The sequence below is a fragment of the Perna viridis genome, chromosome 2 (genome assembly GCF_037379345.1).
Source record: "Perna viridis isolate PV_CMFRI_1.1 ecotype Kerala chromosome 2, ASM3737934v1, whole genome shotgun sequence".
Taxonomy (NCBI): domain Eukaryota; kingdom Metazoa; phylum Mollusca; class Bivalvia; order Mytilida; family Mytilidae; genus Perna; species Perna viridis.
In genome coordinates, this window is record NC_142446.1 from 59,235,162 (window position 1) to 59,252,251 (window position 17,090).

General features: G+C 31.2%; 2 protein-coding genes across 2 annotated transcripts in view; one reads left to right on the forward strand and one right to left on the reverse strand.

The window, feature by feature from the left end:
* The window catches only part of LOC148626277 (uncharacterized), an 80,263-nt gene that overhangs the window by 62,713 nt on the left and 460 nt on the right, over nt 1-17,090 (reverse strand). The window lies entirely within an intron of this gene.
* Nucleotides 1-17,090, forward strand: part of LOC148626278 (uncharacterized) — a 73,129-nt gene that overhangs the window by 7,000 nt on the left and 49,039 nt on the right. The gene's annotated exons all lie outside the window — the stretch shown is intronic.

Consider the following 17,090-nt stretch of genomic DNA (forward strand, 5'->3'; position numbering starts at 1 on the left):
TGTGTTTTTTTGTCCCTATCTTGTGTCATTTGTGAACTTGATCATCTTATGTGATTAATTCCAAGGTTTCACATCTGTTCCAAATTGAACATGACCATTATCCTTCTAGTAAATGCAATTTCACACAGTTTTGACCTTGTCCTAGTGCGAGTAGCAGTTGTTATTGAAAACTCGCTGAAATTACTTGAAATTCACCACTTTTATTCTTAAATAGACTGTCTCTTTATTTCTAGAATTGTAAAACTGTTTATAAAAGGAGGAGTAAAATATTCAAACATGAAAATTACATTGCAAAAATAGGTGATACATGTAGTGAGTATATCCAAATCTTGATTTTAGAGTCATAAAACCAGTTTTATAAAAAAAAAATATCAGTATTGCAATAAAAACAATTCATAAAAGTGCATGAACTCCACAGAAATTTCTAAATAAAAACTCAAATTAGACAAGTGAAATATTTTCCTTTTGTTTCTAAGCCTCATCTGTATATCAATACAGCTATATGTCATGTCTGTGTCCATGATGTTTGTGTACACCCGTAAAGTTTGTCGATTACTTGCTAGAAAACCTACTTTATTTGAAAGAAATTCATTCATAAGCAGACTTTTGAATTCAAATGATCAACAAGGTACTAAGACTATTTTCAAATATTTGTTAATTAATAAGTACTCAAATAAATACAGCATTGAAAATTTCTTCAAGGGAGATAATAACAATGTATACTATTCTCTGTAGCTATTAATAATGATACAATATTATTCAATCTCAAAAGAGAACTTTTAACAATAGAATGAGATCTAAACAGTTTATCTTATATCAGAATGCTATATATCTTTTTCAAACTAAATATTACTCAATTACATAAAACATGTTTTTATCAAATTGAATCAAACTTAAATAAAATAGTTAAATGCAGAGAAATTAATATAACTTGATATCTGGATGGAAATCTTTCTCCTTTCATTAAGATTTTTATTTTCTTCTGTAAATGTCAAATGGGATTTAAAAGTCATTAGGCATTTTATATACTTGCTTCTATAAGTTAATTGATATACTAATGAGTCTTAAATACTACAAAAATCTATTAAAGAGATTTAAGAAAGAAATCCAGGATTAGTTCTGAATCAGATTTGTTCTAACATATTTGGTATTTGGAAGAAAAGCCAGACAAACTTAAGCCCACATTTATTTTAATCCATGACATACATGCACTCCAATTTTAATTTTATCTCCCATGAGATTTCAAGCCATGCTGCTTTCATATCTATGGTGACTGAGACATACGAATTCTTTGTCTGGAGACAATAAGGGAAATAACTTCTACTTACGTGTAGGTACTGGTAGCCACATTAACAAAATGATGTTTCCTTCCTGCTCATTATAAAATATTGCAATAATGTTTCATTGAAGGTACATGTTCATGTATATGAGCAAAAATACCCAAGTCAGTTCTATACATATGTATTTTACTTTGTCGTTGTACATCAGCATCCTAAAACTTATAAAGGTCTTTGATTTTAAATTATGTTGGCTGCTGAACACTATAATTTTTTGAGCAGAACAAACAACACTTAAATAAACAACTTGCAGGAAAAAACTCTATTCTCTACAGAACCATTTTAGATCCTGACATTGACATTTTTATGGTACTAGTTCTATCTTTGCAGTTTGTTTACCATTTTGAAAATTACTGTTTTGCCATTACAAGATCTCAACTGCTTTGGACTAAGTTGGTTTTCTCTGCTGTGTAATTGTAACATAAAGACAATTACAGAGTACTGTCAGTGATTGATATAATAAATGCATGGCTCAAACCCATGATAATGCCTAGCTGAGCCTTGCACACATTAGAAGTCATGTCAGTACTGGATGTATGTTTCACCTTTTTTTACTAACAACATGACAAACAACAGGTTGTATGAAAAAAGATGCACTTGACTGCACTAACACTGACATACACAGCTTACTGTAATGTCATTTTTTAAACATTTTCTCATGGATGGACTTCCCATACCCTTCTCTTCTTACTAAAGCTGTCATATATATACAATGACTAATGTAAAACTCATTCATGATCTCTAATTACAATGATAAACTAATATAAGAAGCATTATGATAGAAAATGTCTCCATTACTAAGGTAACCTAATTTTATGGATGAGTAAAAATGTTTACTACCAAAATAATAAATGTTTAGTTTACTTTGTATTTACCACATTTTATTCAGTAGCAAATCTGAAATGTCTTTATAAAACTTTTACAGTAGCAGACAGAGAAGATACCAGTTAGGATTTAATGAATAGCTACAAATGTAGTTTCTAAAAATTCAAGCCCCGTGCAGGTCCGGGTGTTAAAAGAATAGGCCTGCAGCAGCGCTAAGCTTGTCGTAAAAGGCGACTAAATAGTGCTCAGAAACCTAGCTGGGGGCTAGGCGCTCTGCCCACAGAGCAACTGGGATGTGTGCCCCAGGTGGTGGAATGGGGTACCCCTGGCGTGTTACATGCTGGGGTTGTCAGGCTATAATACGGTAAACCTGACCGCAAACCATTGTGGTGCACCGTGATGGGAAAGATGCCACGTTCCTCGCACGTTAAAGAACCCTGCTGTGGTATTGGATAGGAGTAGGAACCTTTGCGCTCCGCCACAGGAGGCTAAATTGCCCGACCTTACCCATCCCCCCTTTTTTCCAGTGGCAATCAAAATTTGTCGACCCTATTATCCTTGTGACCCATCCTTTTTTTTTCATTTCATGTTCATTTTATCATCCATTTCATGTTCATTGTCTGAATATAGCTGAAATATTGCTGCTCGGACGTTAAACCCCAACAAACAAACAAACAAACTAAAAATTCAAAATGAGACATGGAAGTGCACATTGGGAACATCTTTCTAATTGTATTTATAGAAACTAATCACGGACTTCCAAGAATAGTTAATTGTTTCATTACAAAACCTTTTTTATAAGTATTTTAAATTCAAAAGGCATTTCTTTTACTGATATTTAACTTAAGAAGTACCTTCATGTTGGTCCCTTTTCAAGGATTTCCAAATCTTAATACAGTAAAAAAATATTATCTAACGGCGATATTTGCAGTCAATGTGTGTGCGGCTTTGGTGAAATATCAGATTTAGTGGTTTTTGTATATTTCATAATTTTCAAACATTTAAATATTCATCCATCTGAATGACCTTTGAAGTTTTTGAAGCTTTTCAAACTAATCCAAATCGCTTAGAACTGGATCACAGTTTTTTCTCCTTGACTGGTTCCCCATTGACATTACAAATCTTATCATAACCATTATCTAAACCAATAATTGTTGAATGATTGCTTCTCTTTATACTCAAATCTTCCTATTGAAAAAAAAGTGCAGGAATTTTATTTAAATTACTTTTTTTCTAAAAAGTTCACCACAGAGCCATGAAGGAGAAGAGAACTCTAGACAGACATATATTGTTTAAGTGGGTAGAGTCAGTCAATAAACTGTTCAATAATGAAGTTGATTAAATTACACTAAAGGTAATAGACATGTCTTTTGTTTGTAACTGTCAGTAGAGCTTTCCACACCATGAGACCAATTTTGAACTTTGAAGAAACATGAATTAAAGTACTATCAGAAGACAAAAATAATAATCTGTATGTAAAAATACTACATTAAAGCATTCCAATAGTTAAGAATTTTGGATACATTATGAATATAAAGGATACTCATGGAAAATTACAACAGCTAGAAATCATTAAGATGAAATCCATACCTGTGGGTCCCATTAAGCCAAATATCAAAAGCCCATATCATAAGACAAAAAAGTAACAGCTCAGACATGAGTTTATCACCAAATAAATAAGGAATATGACCTTGAGGCCCAGACATGAATTTGTAACAGACGAATGGATGGACAGAGTAATCACTATAGCCATTTTTCATGGTGGGGCCCCAATTAAAGCATTAAAAAAAAACTAAATAAATCCTTTCAATAAAAGCAAAAGTAGTACGTATAATGCACAATATAGTAAAATTAATTATTATACAGATAGCAGTTTTTTATCAAATGTCCCCAGTGAAATAAATTTCGATAATTCACACTGTGAAATAAATTTGGTAATTTCACTCTCAGACTTTCTCCCCCCGCCCCCCCCCCAAAAAAAAACGTCACAACTTTGAAATCAATCCCCTGCTCACAAATTTTGAAATTTATGTTGAAAATAGCAATGAATAATTGAGGAAATCTATATAATAAAATAGGATAATCAATTGGTTATTGTAGAGAACCAAAATATGATCACTTATGCCAAGAACGCAGTAAGATTTAACTCGTACGCATAACAAAATCTGCACACTCGTTAAATCTATGTGTTCTTAGGCACTCATGATAATATTTTAGTTATTCTCTCCTTCCAATTAATTATCCCATTAAGAATTCCCTTCAATTGCTACACCCACCAATAATAGTGTTTTCAGCATTTTTGCTTTGGTAACTGTCATTTTTGGGTAAATTTTAGAATCATAACACTGATTTAATTGCCCTGAGTGAAATAAAATAGGGTAGCTATTCACAAAATAAAAATCTCAATCAATTACATGTACAGCCAAAAATGGTATTTTAAATTTGGTTAAAATTGTCCATTTAATTTAATGTTTTAGGATTTTCCTGCAACTCACTGCTACTGGAGTATTCAACTTATCAAGTAACAAGATTTATTGAAATCTGTAAATCCACATTTATAATTTATAGTAATATTAGTAAAACACAGAACATGCCATTAAAACCATAGAAACTTAAACATCCTTTTGATGTAGAAGCTGTGAAAACTTTAACAAAGGCTAATAAGATAAGAAGGTATCTGTTTTACCAACATCAATGTAACTCAGCCTAAATTATGGCTAGTGTTCTGACCCCAGATGTTCCAGTCATTCTTCAGTGGCATGACCTGCATGGGTTCTGGTTTTCATATCAATTTTACTGTAAGTGCATTCACTATTTATAATAAATTGGAATGCCCCTAGGTTAGTAACATTAAACAATACACAAGTCAGGTCAAATTTTCAACTTAACCATTTTTGACAAGACTAAGCCCTTACTCGTTTTGCAAGATTACAAAATGTATCTAATATGAGAAATTCTCCAAAAATTTAAGAGAAAGCAAAAATTTTGCAGAAATTAACAATAAAGAAATCCAAGCTATGAATAACTATACTAGTGAAAATGCTATTTTGATGCATATTAAATAATTTACATGTAAATTCATACATGCTCCATACGTAACTGTTCAAATAAACCAAAGAAAGGTTAAATACAATATGCAAATCATGGGGAAAATGTTCGATCTGTTTTGTTTGAGATTTAAGTCCCCACAAACAGCTATCAAACAAATCCTAAAACGAGTTTTTTAAAAATACATTTATATGATTTAAACCATACAAATCATTACTGGATGTCCGCTTCTCTAAGTATTTGGTATTGACAGAGTTAGTCACCTACGACGTAAAAGAATAGAAACAGACTTTTTCAGTTTATAAATGACATTGACAACCTCCCCCTAAGTAAACTAAACCCATACTAGGGCAGAATATGACTTTTCAATTCAGTTATTTGCATTTAATGAATATCAAAATATTTTGTCGACTACCCAAACAATGTTTTTTTTTCGGCATGACTTACATTATAAGCTAAAGGGGGGCTGTAAACAATGCTTTGTTGCGCTACTTAAATATCTAAGCTCAATATGTTTTATGCTTTGCCTATGGGGGACAGATCCATTTGCACTCAATTAACAATTAACTTAGTTGATAATGCCTTGATATGTTTTTATATCACTAAAGTCTTGACCAATGGGAATATGCAAGACTATTGTGCATCTGCATTTACTGTTAAAACAATAACTTCCTTACTGCATATGATACATGTAATTTCCATCATACATTATTTCTGACAAAATTATTCTGAGTCATTCAATGTTTCACAGCATCTACACATATATGTCTTATATCCCTTACTCTATGTATAGGGTACTAATCATAGCAATAAACCTAAGTCATCGTTGAATTATCAAGATAACCAAAGGCCAAGGCTGAAAACATCCAATGTATAAGGAACCAAGGAAAAGTCAGGATTCAGCTACATAAAGAGAAAAAAAGATTATAAAAATGTACTTTAATCATTTTTCAGACGTTTGCTGTGCATGAAAAGATAAAATCTTAATAATTAAAAAAAATGAAAACCTACATGGAAATGTTTGGTTTGAAATGAAATGTACACACACCCACATGTATTCAACAGGTGACAGAAACTTGCTTATCTACTATTCCAATATACTGTAATACAGGCTTTTCTAGAAAGAATGAGGGTAATAACAATATGGTATTACTGCATAATATTCATTAATCTAAGGAACTAAATAATTTTTAAGAGTGGTGTGATAAGGGCCACATTCCTGCACTTCAATTGTAGTCACTCATCTGCAATTAAGCATAGTTTGCAGAATAGTTTTGAGTTTTACAGTTTTTATCTTAAAGGTTACACACCTACAAGATGATGATCAATGGTTATTGTGTGGTTTTGAAGAAACCTAAGACTCGGAACATTTTCCGCTGGAATGCATGACTGTAGAATGAGTCAAATTAAAGTTTTTCTCCAAAATTTGGAATGTATACTTTATGCTACATTCTCTCCAAAAGATCCAAGCCCCCCACCACCTCTTTTAAAATGGTCAGTGCTTAGCTCAAATTAAATGTAATTTTGAGAATATCAAATAAAAATCAAACTCCTTTGGCCCTGCATATTTCCATTATGTGTATTAACAACATGCAAAATATAAAACTTGTAGCTCAAAAACTGTGAGAGAAGATAGCAGGACAAGCTATGTACCCACTCACAAAACAGACAGATGGATGAATAGTATGTTAGACGATAGGGTATAATGTAATTACTGAGAATTTGGATCAAGATTCACATCATTTATACCTGAACAACAACCTGACTTGTCTAAGGAGTATTTAATGAACTATGCAAAATTGAAGGAATATAGAATGAAATATGATGTAAACTACCATTATTAATTTAATAGTTTAATGAACCAAGGGTATCATGCACTCATACTATACAGTGTTCATCCTAAACCTACAGAATTACAGCTGCAATCACTGCAATATATTTACTTCTCATCAAAATCGAATGTACAACTTTTAAATTTTAGCAAAATCTACAGTATGGCTAGAGGATAGATGTCAAAAACTACTATTTCATCTATTTATCACTGAAGCATCACTTTGATGGTGTAGAAATAAAGAGAAATAGCACTCTTAATAGAGATAATTACTTGAGTATCCGCCTTAATAAAGATGTTCAGACATGTCTTAAGGATAAATTAATAATCTCTGGAGTGTTCAAATCCTTGACAAACTATAACTGACTGCAAGATGTTGAGGTTTGCCTTTTTCGCTTCTACCAATGATACTATCCCATCATCAAAAAGTATTTCAAGGAAAATATCCTTCTCTCCAATATCAGAAATTACATATAATCTCAAAAACATGTCTTCCTAAAAAAAAAACAAACCTAACACACAAATAAATATAGTTATCAAGCATCGACAACTCCCTTTTCTATCAATGGATCACTGTATCAGCAGCACTAAGCACATGATACACATCTTTTCCAGTAATTTAAAAGTAAAATACAGAAGGTATTTTCCTTCTACCCCAATAGAAGTCCAAAAAATTATTAAATCCACGAAGACACTTTTTGAGTAATCATATGACAGGTGGAATTAATGAACAAACAGAGGTATATGCAGGGGTTGAAAACTCCTAAAGACCAACACCCGGGACTAAAAAAATTGCACCTTGGACTTGCTGTTTTTCAATAAAATAAGTCTGTTGGGCATGGCAAATCTAAAAAAATAAAAACTATTTTTTGAAAGAGTTTGTCGTCATTTGGACCATGTTTCTCGATCTATTCCCTGACCTATAAATAGTTATAACTTTATTTTTAGAATGGGTATTCACTAGATTGATCTATTGATTAGTCATTCTCAAGTTTGAATCACACCTGCGCTTGATCATATGCATTTTTTGACATACTACAAATTTTATTAATCAAGCGCTGGAATGATAAAGATCAAATTTTGTTGATAAACTTTTGAGGAAAAATATCGTTGCTCAATTACAATTTCAAGATTAAAAAAAAGCAGAAACAGAAAGCTGATGATAAGGCATCAGACCTGGAGACGGCATCAATTGACACTATGTCTTCTTCCCTGCAAACATAGAATTATACATAAGAATATCAGATAACAAAATTACATTTATATCGATTGGGACTTGACAAAACATTGTTCAAGCTTAGTGTACAAAAGGTGAAAAAGTACAGGGCTCGGGTGTTCCCAAAAAAATTGTGAACCCCTGATGTGAATAATATCATACAACTATGTAGACTATCTCATAATAAGGTTAACAACAAAATTACCAAACACTTATTCGATCCATAATCAAGTCAAGTCCAAAATAAATCTGATAAAACAGACATTACACCACCGAGCAGATGGTACCGCAATAGCCCGGACTTGGTACAGGCATTTCAAATAAAATGGTGGGTTAAATCTGGGTTTTACAGTGTGCCAAACCACCCTCTTTAATTGCAGTGTGAATATACCATGGTAATAAAATACCATTTGGATGCTATAGTGTCATAATTGGTAAATCGGTGGTCATATCAGCATAAAGAATTATTTACAAAAAGCAATCATTACTCATTGTTTTAAAAGAAACAGTATTATTCAACCAAGGACTGATATTGAAAAAGAATTTGGTAAGAGACCTTTTGAGACGCATTTCCTCATAGAACTGATTCAGGAGTCGGTTTTGCAGATACTTGCGTTCAAGAAATCGGAGTAGTAAGTACTTGCTCTAGCATAGCGAATCAATTGTGAAATATAGACATCATATACAGGAGATGAAGGTATATTACTGCACAGGTAAGGAAAATCTATAATTTTAAATTAAAGTCATCTCTTTTATCATAAATCTTAGTGCCGAGACGACCACTGTTGTTGAATTCAAGATGTATATTCCAAAAAGATGCTGGATAAGCTATTTCTGTAGTCTCTTTTTTCTTGAGCTTTGATGGATATATTGAAGGTGACGATTTACCAAAACAAGGGTTGTTAATGGACAATACATTAATAATTAAAGGATTTAGCACCTGAAGAAATTCAGTTTTGTATGAATATAAAAACAAGATGGCTAATAGAGGAGCAAAGTTAGTACCCATTGGAATGCCAAATTGTTGCTGAAATATAGCTCCTCTAAATGTGACAAGTATATTATCAATGAGGAAATCAAGCATGCTGCAAACCTGCCCTATTTGTATCACACTTTACCCTTCTGAGATTTTTTTTAGAAAAGTATATAACCAAGAACAACATAATTTCTCAAATCAGCAAAAGATATATGAATAAGTCCTTTTAAATGAGATTTAAATTTATCATGTGGCAACATTGTGTAAAGAGTTGAAAAGTCCAAAGTTTGAAGAGAACTAATTTCTGAAAAACTCTGGGATTTCAGGTTTTGAAGTAAATCTTTAGAATTTTTTTTTTCAGTACATGTACAATAATTTTTAACAGGAAATGATTAACCTTCCTTCAAATGTCTTTCTTCATCAAATGACTTACAATGTTGATCTCAGGGTACAACAAAATTTAGTCAAAAATAGGTCACTAACCCATATATATCTACATCAAAGAGTCCACCTACCCATAAAACAGAATATCATCCAACCCTCAGTGCTAACTGACAATAGGGTAGGGATATTATCACAGGTCTTTTGATAACACAGCCATGGTTTATATGTCAAGCCAATTACGATCATAATCAGTGAATCTGTCATTTATTCAGTAAAACTTAAATAGCAGTTAGTCTCACTACACACTTTTCTACAATACTGTTATCTGATGTTCCTTTATAAGAAAGACAATTTGTCCTCCAGTAGACCTCTATCTTTGTAGATATTATACATGTAATCAAAATGTGGTTAAGTAGTTTTTTCTGTCACTTGACACATATTGCCCATGTGTGAATGAAAATACAACCCAACCTATTATAAAATCTAATCACTTTTGTGTTACTAAAGGGATTTGTCAGAACCAATGAAGTTCATACAATAGTGGTATACAGTACTCAAGTATTGTGTTGTATTTATACAGCACTGAATACAGGCCACTTCTTTCAGTCATAAGCATTGATGCCTCAGTCCTTACATTAAAAAAAAAAAAAAACTTTTTTCGTTGTAATTTAGGTCTTAATGAATCCACAGGACAATTTACTAATTCTGTTTCCAAATTCTAATACATACAGTTCTTGTACATATTGAAAATAACATAGTCTTTCTTTTGCTTTGCAAAAAGTGTTTTGTTGGATAAAAGCAATAACCTCAGAAAATACATGTATGAACTTAGAAAACCCCAAATTACCAGATAAAAAGAGTCATATACAAGATGAATTTATGACATCACTAATTTTATGAAATTTGTCAAAATTCTGACAGTGAAATCCTGTCCAGGGAAGTTCATGTGTCTTCAATACATAACAAGTGTAGTAAGCTCATTAATTTTGGCTTCCATCAACCTACGTAATTGAGAAATATTCTGTTGCATTTTAATTTTTTTTACTTGGGTTGAATCAATTTATATTTACTAACCAAAGAAGGTTGAAAATTATAAGCCCAGCAAATTAGCCTACACTTCTACCAGGTATTTCCACTCAATTTACATTTTTTTAAGATTATCACAATTACCTGATATAAATGTAATAAGATAATCCAAACTCAGATCACTATATACATGTTTTGGTGAAAACTATTATCAGAGCTGGGTGCAGTAGCATTCATTTTTAATTGAAACTATAAAAAAAACCATTATATATATATATTACCTAAAATATCCAAAGTAGTGTAATTGTTGATGATATTGAATAGCATCAGAAAATGAACTATATCAAAAGGTTGGGAATCTCAAGTTAATGTTACAATGACAAGCATAAAACTGATAACAAGTCATTTTACTCAGTTTATATCTTATTCTCTTATACATAAATGTACATTTGCAGCTACCTTCAGAAACTTAAAGAGGTCGGACTGCACATATCTTCTTTTAATTAGTTGAGAATTGTTGTAGATGATGTTTTGTGGTCTTTATGACCACATCTTCAGTATTAGGAAAAAGCCTGATACATAAGATAAGGTATATACTTGATCTTTGTAAGTTTAACTTTATTTTTTATAGAAAATTTGACCCAGGCACCTCATCAGTTGAACTGATCACTTTTTAACTTTAATTTATATCTACTGTTCAAATCATCTCTTAAATTTTCACTTATATATATCGCAACTGTGTCCCATCCACTTCTGAACTCTCTGAACAAGTTTTGAAGGTAAAGATCAGAAGAAAAGTTTGCACTAAAGAATAAAAAAAGTTACTATCATACACACCATACGTCATCAGTGATATTTTGTACAAGAAAATTTTAACGACATTTTGAAACCACATAATGAAATTCACCACAATTCTAAAGAGGAGTGCTCTATTTGTGTTCTGCTTGTTTAAGCATTTTTGTAAAATTAGGTGTCTGAGCGCATCAAAATTCAAATTTATTCCATATCAGCAGTCACATGGTACAATGCAAAGGTCAAAAATAAATGATGTCACTTCATGCGTGTGCCTCTACAGATCTTCTTTTGTGAGGGAATTATGCATGCCAAAGACCATAGATAATTTCTCTACCTGGTGTCAGGTCTATTTCTAAAAGGTTTTATCATGAAATAAAATCATAACAAAACAGTGTACATAAATGATATTTCTCATCATTTTGTTTTTCTTGGTATAATGCTATTGTGAGCTATTTTTAGAGGAACTCAGTACTACTTTTACTTTAAAGTTTTAATATTTACACATCAACGATTCATAAAGATAATTTCATATCTAGAAAGGTGAACAAGGGAATTCTAAGTACAACTTAAAGAAAGTTACTTTATGTCATCTTTGAATGCATTTCTTTTCATCAGAAAGCATGTATGTATTTACTATGCTTACAAAAATATGAAATAAAATTCTCAGTAAGAAGCAATTGAAAAAAAAAGGATAATAAATACATGTACATGTAGTTAATAATGGAAAAATAATGAGAAAAATGTAAGAGCAGAAATTGGTGAAACATCACACTGAATTCAAGATAAATAAAACTGGCCATTATAAGATTTCAATAAAATCCCTTGACTACTTATTTCTAATGGACAATCTGTAACAAGATATGGAACCATAGTTAATTTTTAGGGTTCAAACATTCAAAAATTTTACTGAATTTTCAACAGTCAATTCATCATGTTTTATTGGTGTTCCAAGCCATTTCCCTTCATTAGATACTTTTGTTTCTCTATTTTTTTCTTGATGCAGTGTAGTTTACAAACATATTGATCAATAGTCTCATCTATCAATGGTTAGATCCTGGATTACGTAAAAACTAGATAAATATTACCCATCCTCAGTACTATATTACTTCCTAGAAACTTGGTACTTGTCAACAAGTTTATTACCTAATTCATTCATTTTTGTAAAATGCATTATATAAGACATCCTTAAGAATCAAATTTATCTAACAACATGTACAGTAAAGATCCAATTTACATGTACAATGTACATATAGCAGATAGCTTAAACATTGATACTTTCTTATTGAAATTCTAGAAGACTTCTATAATAAGTCATTCTTCTCTTTTCTTCAAAGATACTTCAAATAATAAAACGCTTAGTACAGTCAATATGATGGCCAAAATAGTCCAAGATATCAAAATTGTAGACACAAATTTATTAAGGTTGATACTTTTTAAATATTTTGAATTCTTTTTTTCTTTGAGATGTCTCAAAATGCCTGGACTTGCCCTTTTTCCTTAAATGAAAGCATCTGCTTTGAGTTGCTTATGACAATCTTCTGCTGTGTAAAATAATAATTGTTGAAGTAGTTTCTGTATAGACTAAACTTTACACAAATCATCAAATAATATACATTTTCCTCACTCTAAAGATGCTGTAAATGTACAAGTAGATTGGCTTCATCAAATTACAAAATAAATTTCGTTCCAGTAAAATTAGTTTTTTTTAAGTAATCAATAGCTTCATCCAAAACCTCGACAATCAATCAAAAATTTCTATTGTGGCATGGAACCTTGTAATATATATACAAATACCAATCCACCTGTAACCTTGAAAAAGTGGACAAATTAGAACAACTTTACACAAACATGTAGGACAAGACTATTGTCCTGTTTACACCATAAGTTATATACTAACATATATAATAAGACACATTTAAGTCCATTATAAATTGATGGTACACAACAAGTTCCTTGTACCTAGGTGTTAGAACAACTGTAATCTGTCATTATGGTGTTTCTGAACCCAAGTATGAATCTATTATCATTACCAATGACCCATAGTGAACACAATACAACAAGCACTGAAAAGTGATCAGACACATCTGTTCTGCAAAATACTTCTGAAATAGATACTTCTAGGTTCAAACTTATATTTGTATTGTTTTCACTATAGAGCTACATATCTGTTTAATGTAAAAGTACTATTATATGTACATCAGTTTTAGAACATCTAAGCAGCCCTATTGATAGAGGTAATGTTTGCAGTATCTGATCCCTATACTATGAAAATGTATACTTGAAAATGATCTCAGAGTTAGCATAAGCAGGTGCAGCAAATTCAAGAGTTTAAATAGATACATTTTTGGGGCACAGGTTAGTTTCTTACACATAGAAGTCCTAAAGCTAGACCACTATATTATCTACTATTTACTTTTATGATTTACCCAATTATCACCACATTTGGTAGTTTTTGTCTTGACATTTGACAAATGTTATTTGCTTTAAGAGTGATAGGTAAGATAATAGTGGCCTTACATATACCAAAATCTAGTGCCTTGTGAATGTCTAATTTTATCTTGATACAGCTGTAGTTAACTTCATTATGTGACTCAAGGCGAAAAAATGAAAAGAAGGATTCCCGAAAAGTGACAATGTTACAAAATGTACATGTATGACTTCATAGAGAACAAATCTACCGTGTTAAACACATTCATAGATCACTGCAATGCTGCAAGTCCTCTTCTAAATTATTTTTAATTAATATATGACAGGTGACTTGCAAAACTAAGCCTTTACTCTTTGAAGGAGAATAAATGTTACATGTAAATTAAATACATTTACCCTAAATCATAAAAGCACTGTCATGAAGTCCTTGGTTGTTACATGATCATGAACAGTTTAATTATAAGGTTTAATAAGATTGGCAAAAGCCATGGTTGTGGAAGAGTGATGACCTAAAAATTAATATCAACCAACCATTTTATTATAATGGAGGGATGAGCACTCTTTCACTGAAATTACTATCTTTTTTACAGTCCTGTCAGTAACATGACACCACAACATAAATCAAAATTATTTTTCATTTTGAAAGTTGTCCTCATAGGGTGAAAGAGTTAAATGTCTTTGGGTTTGAAACCCTAATGATAATTTCATTTTTTGAAAAATAAAAATGTAAATTTATACATGTGCATGCAGTTCTCAACTTTCTGCATGTTTGAACAAGAAATTAATTAGAAAACTTATTAAAGTATAAACAAGTCATTACTAACCAGTACAGCATGTATAGATTTTATACATGGTACATGTATGTACATGGATAAACAAAATAGTACATGTACATGTATCGTAGTAAAACAGGTGCTATAGCCTGTTTTACAACCATTCCCAATAAAACATCCTTTATAGCCAACTGTTCTATTCATTTAAACAATCTATCAAAAATCAGATAAATGGATGTCTTCCCTATTTCCCTATTTAGTGCTGAGAACTGTTTAACAATGTACATGTACCTGAAGATTTAGCCCTTCTCCATATCGAAGTCTTCTCTTTTGAGCAGCAATGAAAAATCAGTAGAATGTAAAATTTACGGTTGACATTATACTCATTACAGACTTGCTGTGATACAGACAGTCATACTTTGACTCCACAAATATACAAGTACATGTACAAATGAGGATATTGAACTTTCTATTTTTTAAAGCCAAATAAGAAACTTTTTTTTACACATATATGTTTAATTAAGTCTTCTCCAATTTGTGGAGTCTTCAATGAATTTACATTTACTGTAAGGTTATTTACAATACAATTAACACTACTTCCATATGTGTATACATTGTATGTATATTATAGGTAGGTACAAAAATGCTTGCCCCTACAGTTAGAAACTAAGATTGTAAAGGGCGGCATTATCATTATTAAATATTCTTCAGAGTATCAACTGAGACATGACATACACAGTCTGATAACAGATGTAACATTGTTAAGGTGCAGTCTGGCTTGCAGCTAATTTAATTAAAACATCATAACTTAGCCCTATATTTAACATGTGAGATTACAGATCACCTGAAATCAACCTCAATTCTTAAAAGAGCTGACAAATTTGTTTTCCCTTTTAATCTCAATAAAGCTAGTTTATATGAAATGATAAGCATACTGTATAACCACAACTTATTACTTTTACATAAATGTATCTTTATGAAATTGTGGGAAAATGTCTTATCTTTCCATGGAAATCATTTTTTTTCTTGCCAAAGTCTGCCAAAAGCACACTAAAGGTTTGTCCCAATGGATTAAAAGAAACTGTGATAGTATTTCACTTGGATAGTGGGAACACTTGATTGTATCTACATGTACATGAAAGTTATAAGCTACAGCTGTAATGGTCAAAGAAATGTTAACCAAAAAAACAAAGTAATTAGATTTTTTCTCTATAACCATGGGAGATGAATGCATAGATAGCTGAACAACATAATCATTGTTAACTGATTGATTCTCCATCATCAATAATCATAGATATCAAATGATTATCACAGATGTGTTTCACATGATTTCACAGCTTTATTGTGACTGATCTACCTTTTTCAGGTAAGAGAGACAATTTTGTACTCTTACTGAAATTAAGATGTATTGTACATTAGTGATTGATGAATGAAATAAAACACCAGTAAATGTTTGATCGTCAATCAGACAATCGGATTTAAGATTATAATCGGATCATATACAATTTAAACCTATATTTAAATAAGGCCTCTTGTAGTGTTGTCTTGAATACAAATTATAGGTAATTTCTCAACATAATTTTTCTTGTACCTTACAATTTACATGAGCACACTGTTTTTGTATTAGTCTGTACAGTTTCACTCACATGTACATGTATAAACAGCTTTCAAAAAATGATATCAGAATAAGAAGAACAAAGCTGATCAAAACCTTCACATGTAGTATTCCAAAACAAATTTATGTTTCTCACACATTTTCTAATATCAATAGTTTTCAAACACATACAAAAATGTACATGTTCTACTGTTTTTAATCCACGTTTTTGTATATTGGTAAAAGTAATACATGTACATAAATGTTTACAAATAATTGAAGAAAGAATGTCTGAATCTATATCTGCATTTGAAGGAACATGAAATCTTCAAAGGATTTATTTGTACTTCATTGTATTTTACTGTCATTAAAAAAAAGATCACATTTAATCTACTTTCATATTAATTTTTAGTGCTTTGATGACAAATAGTCAACATTGCTTTAAAGTAAGATCTGCAATTTTGCACTGAATACAAGTAAACTATTGTTATCACATGTGCAAGTATAAATTATAATACAAATGTAGGTCTTTTTTTGTCTGAAAATTATTTTGAATAAAGTATCTATTTTTTTTTACATTTAGTACATGCATGTTCCAAAATATAAGTATAGCACAGACACATGATTTGCACCAGGGAGCTACATATAGAGATCCAGAGATCTTGTAAAGGAAAATTCAGACAATTACATGTGTAATGGCTCATTTCAACCAAAATTTTGCACTAAATTAAAAAAATTCAAACAGAAGAAGGGAGTTCCAGCCCGGATCTGCCACCAACTTAGGTTCAAAACAAGTTTTAAAGTTAGCTGACTAGATCTATAACTCAAAGAACAAGCACTAATTTAACTATAATATTA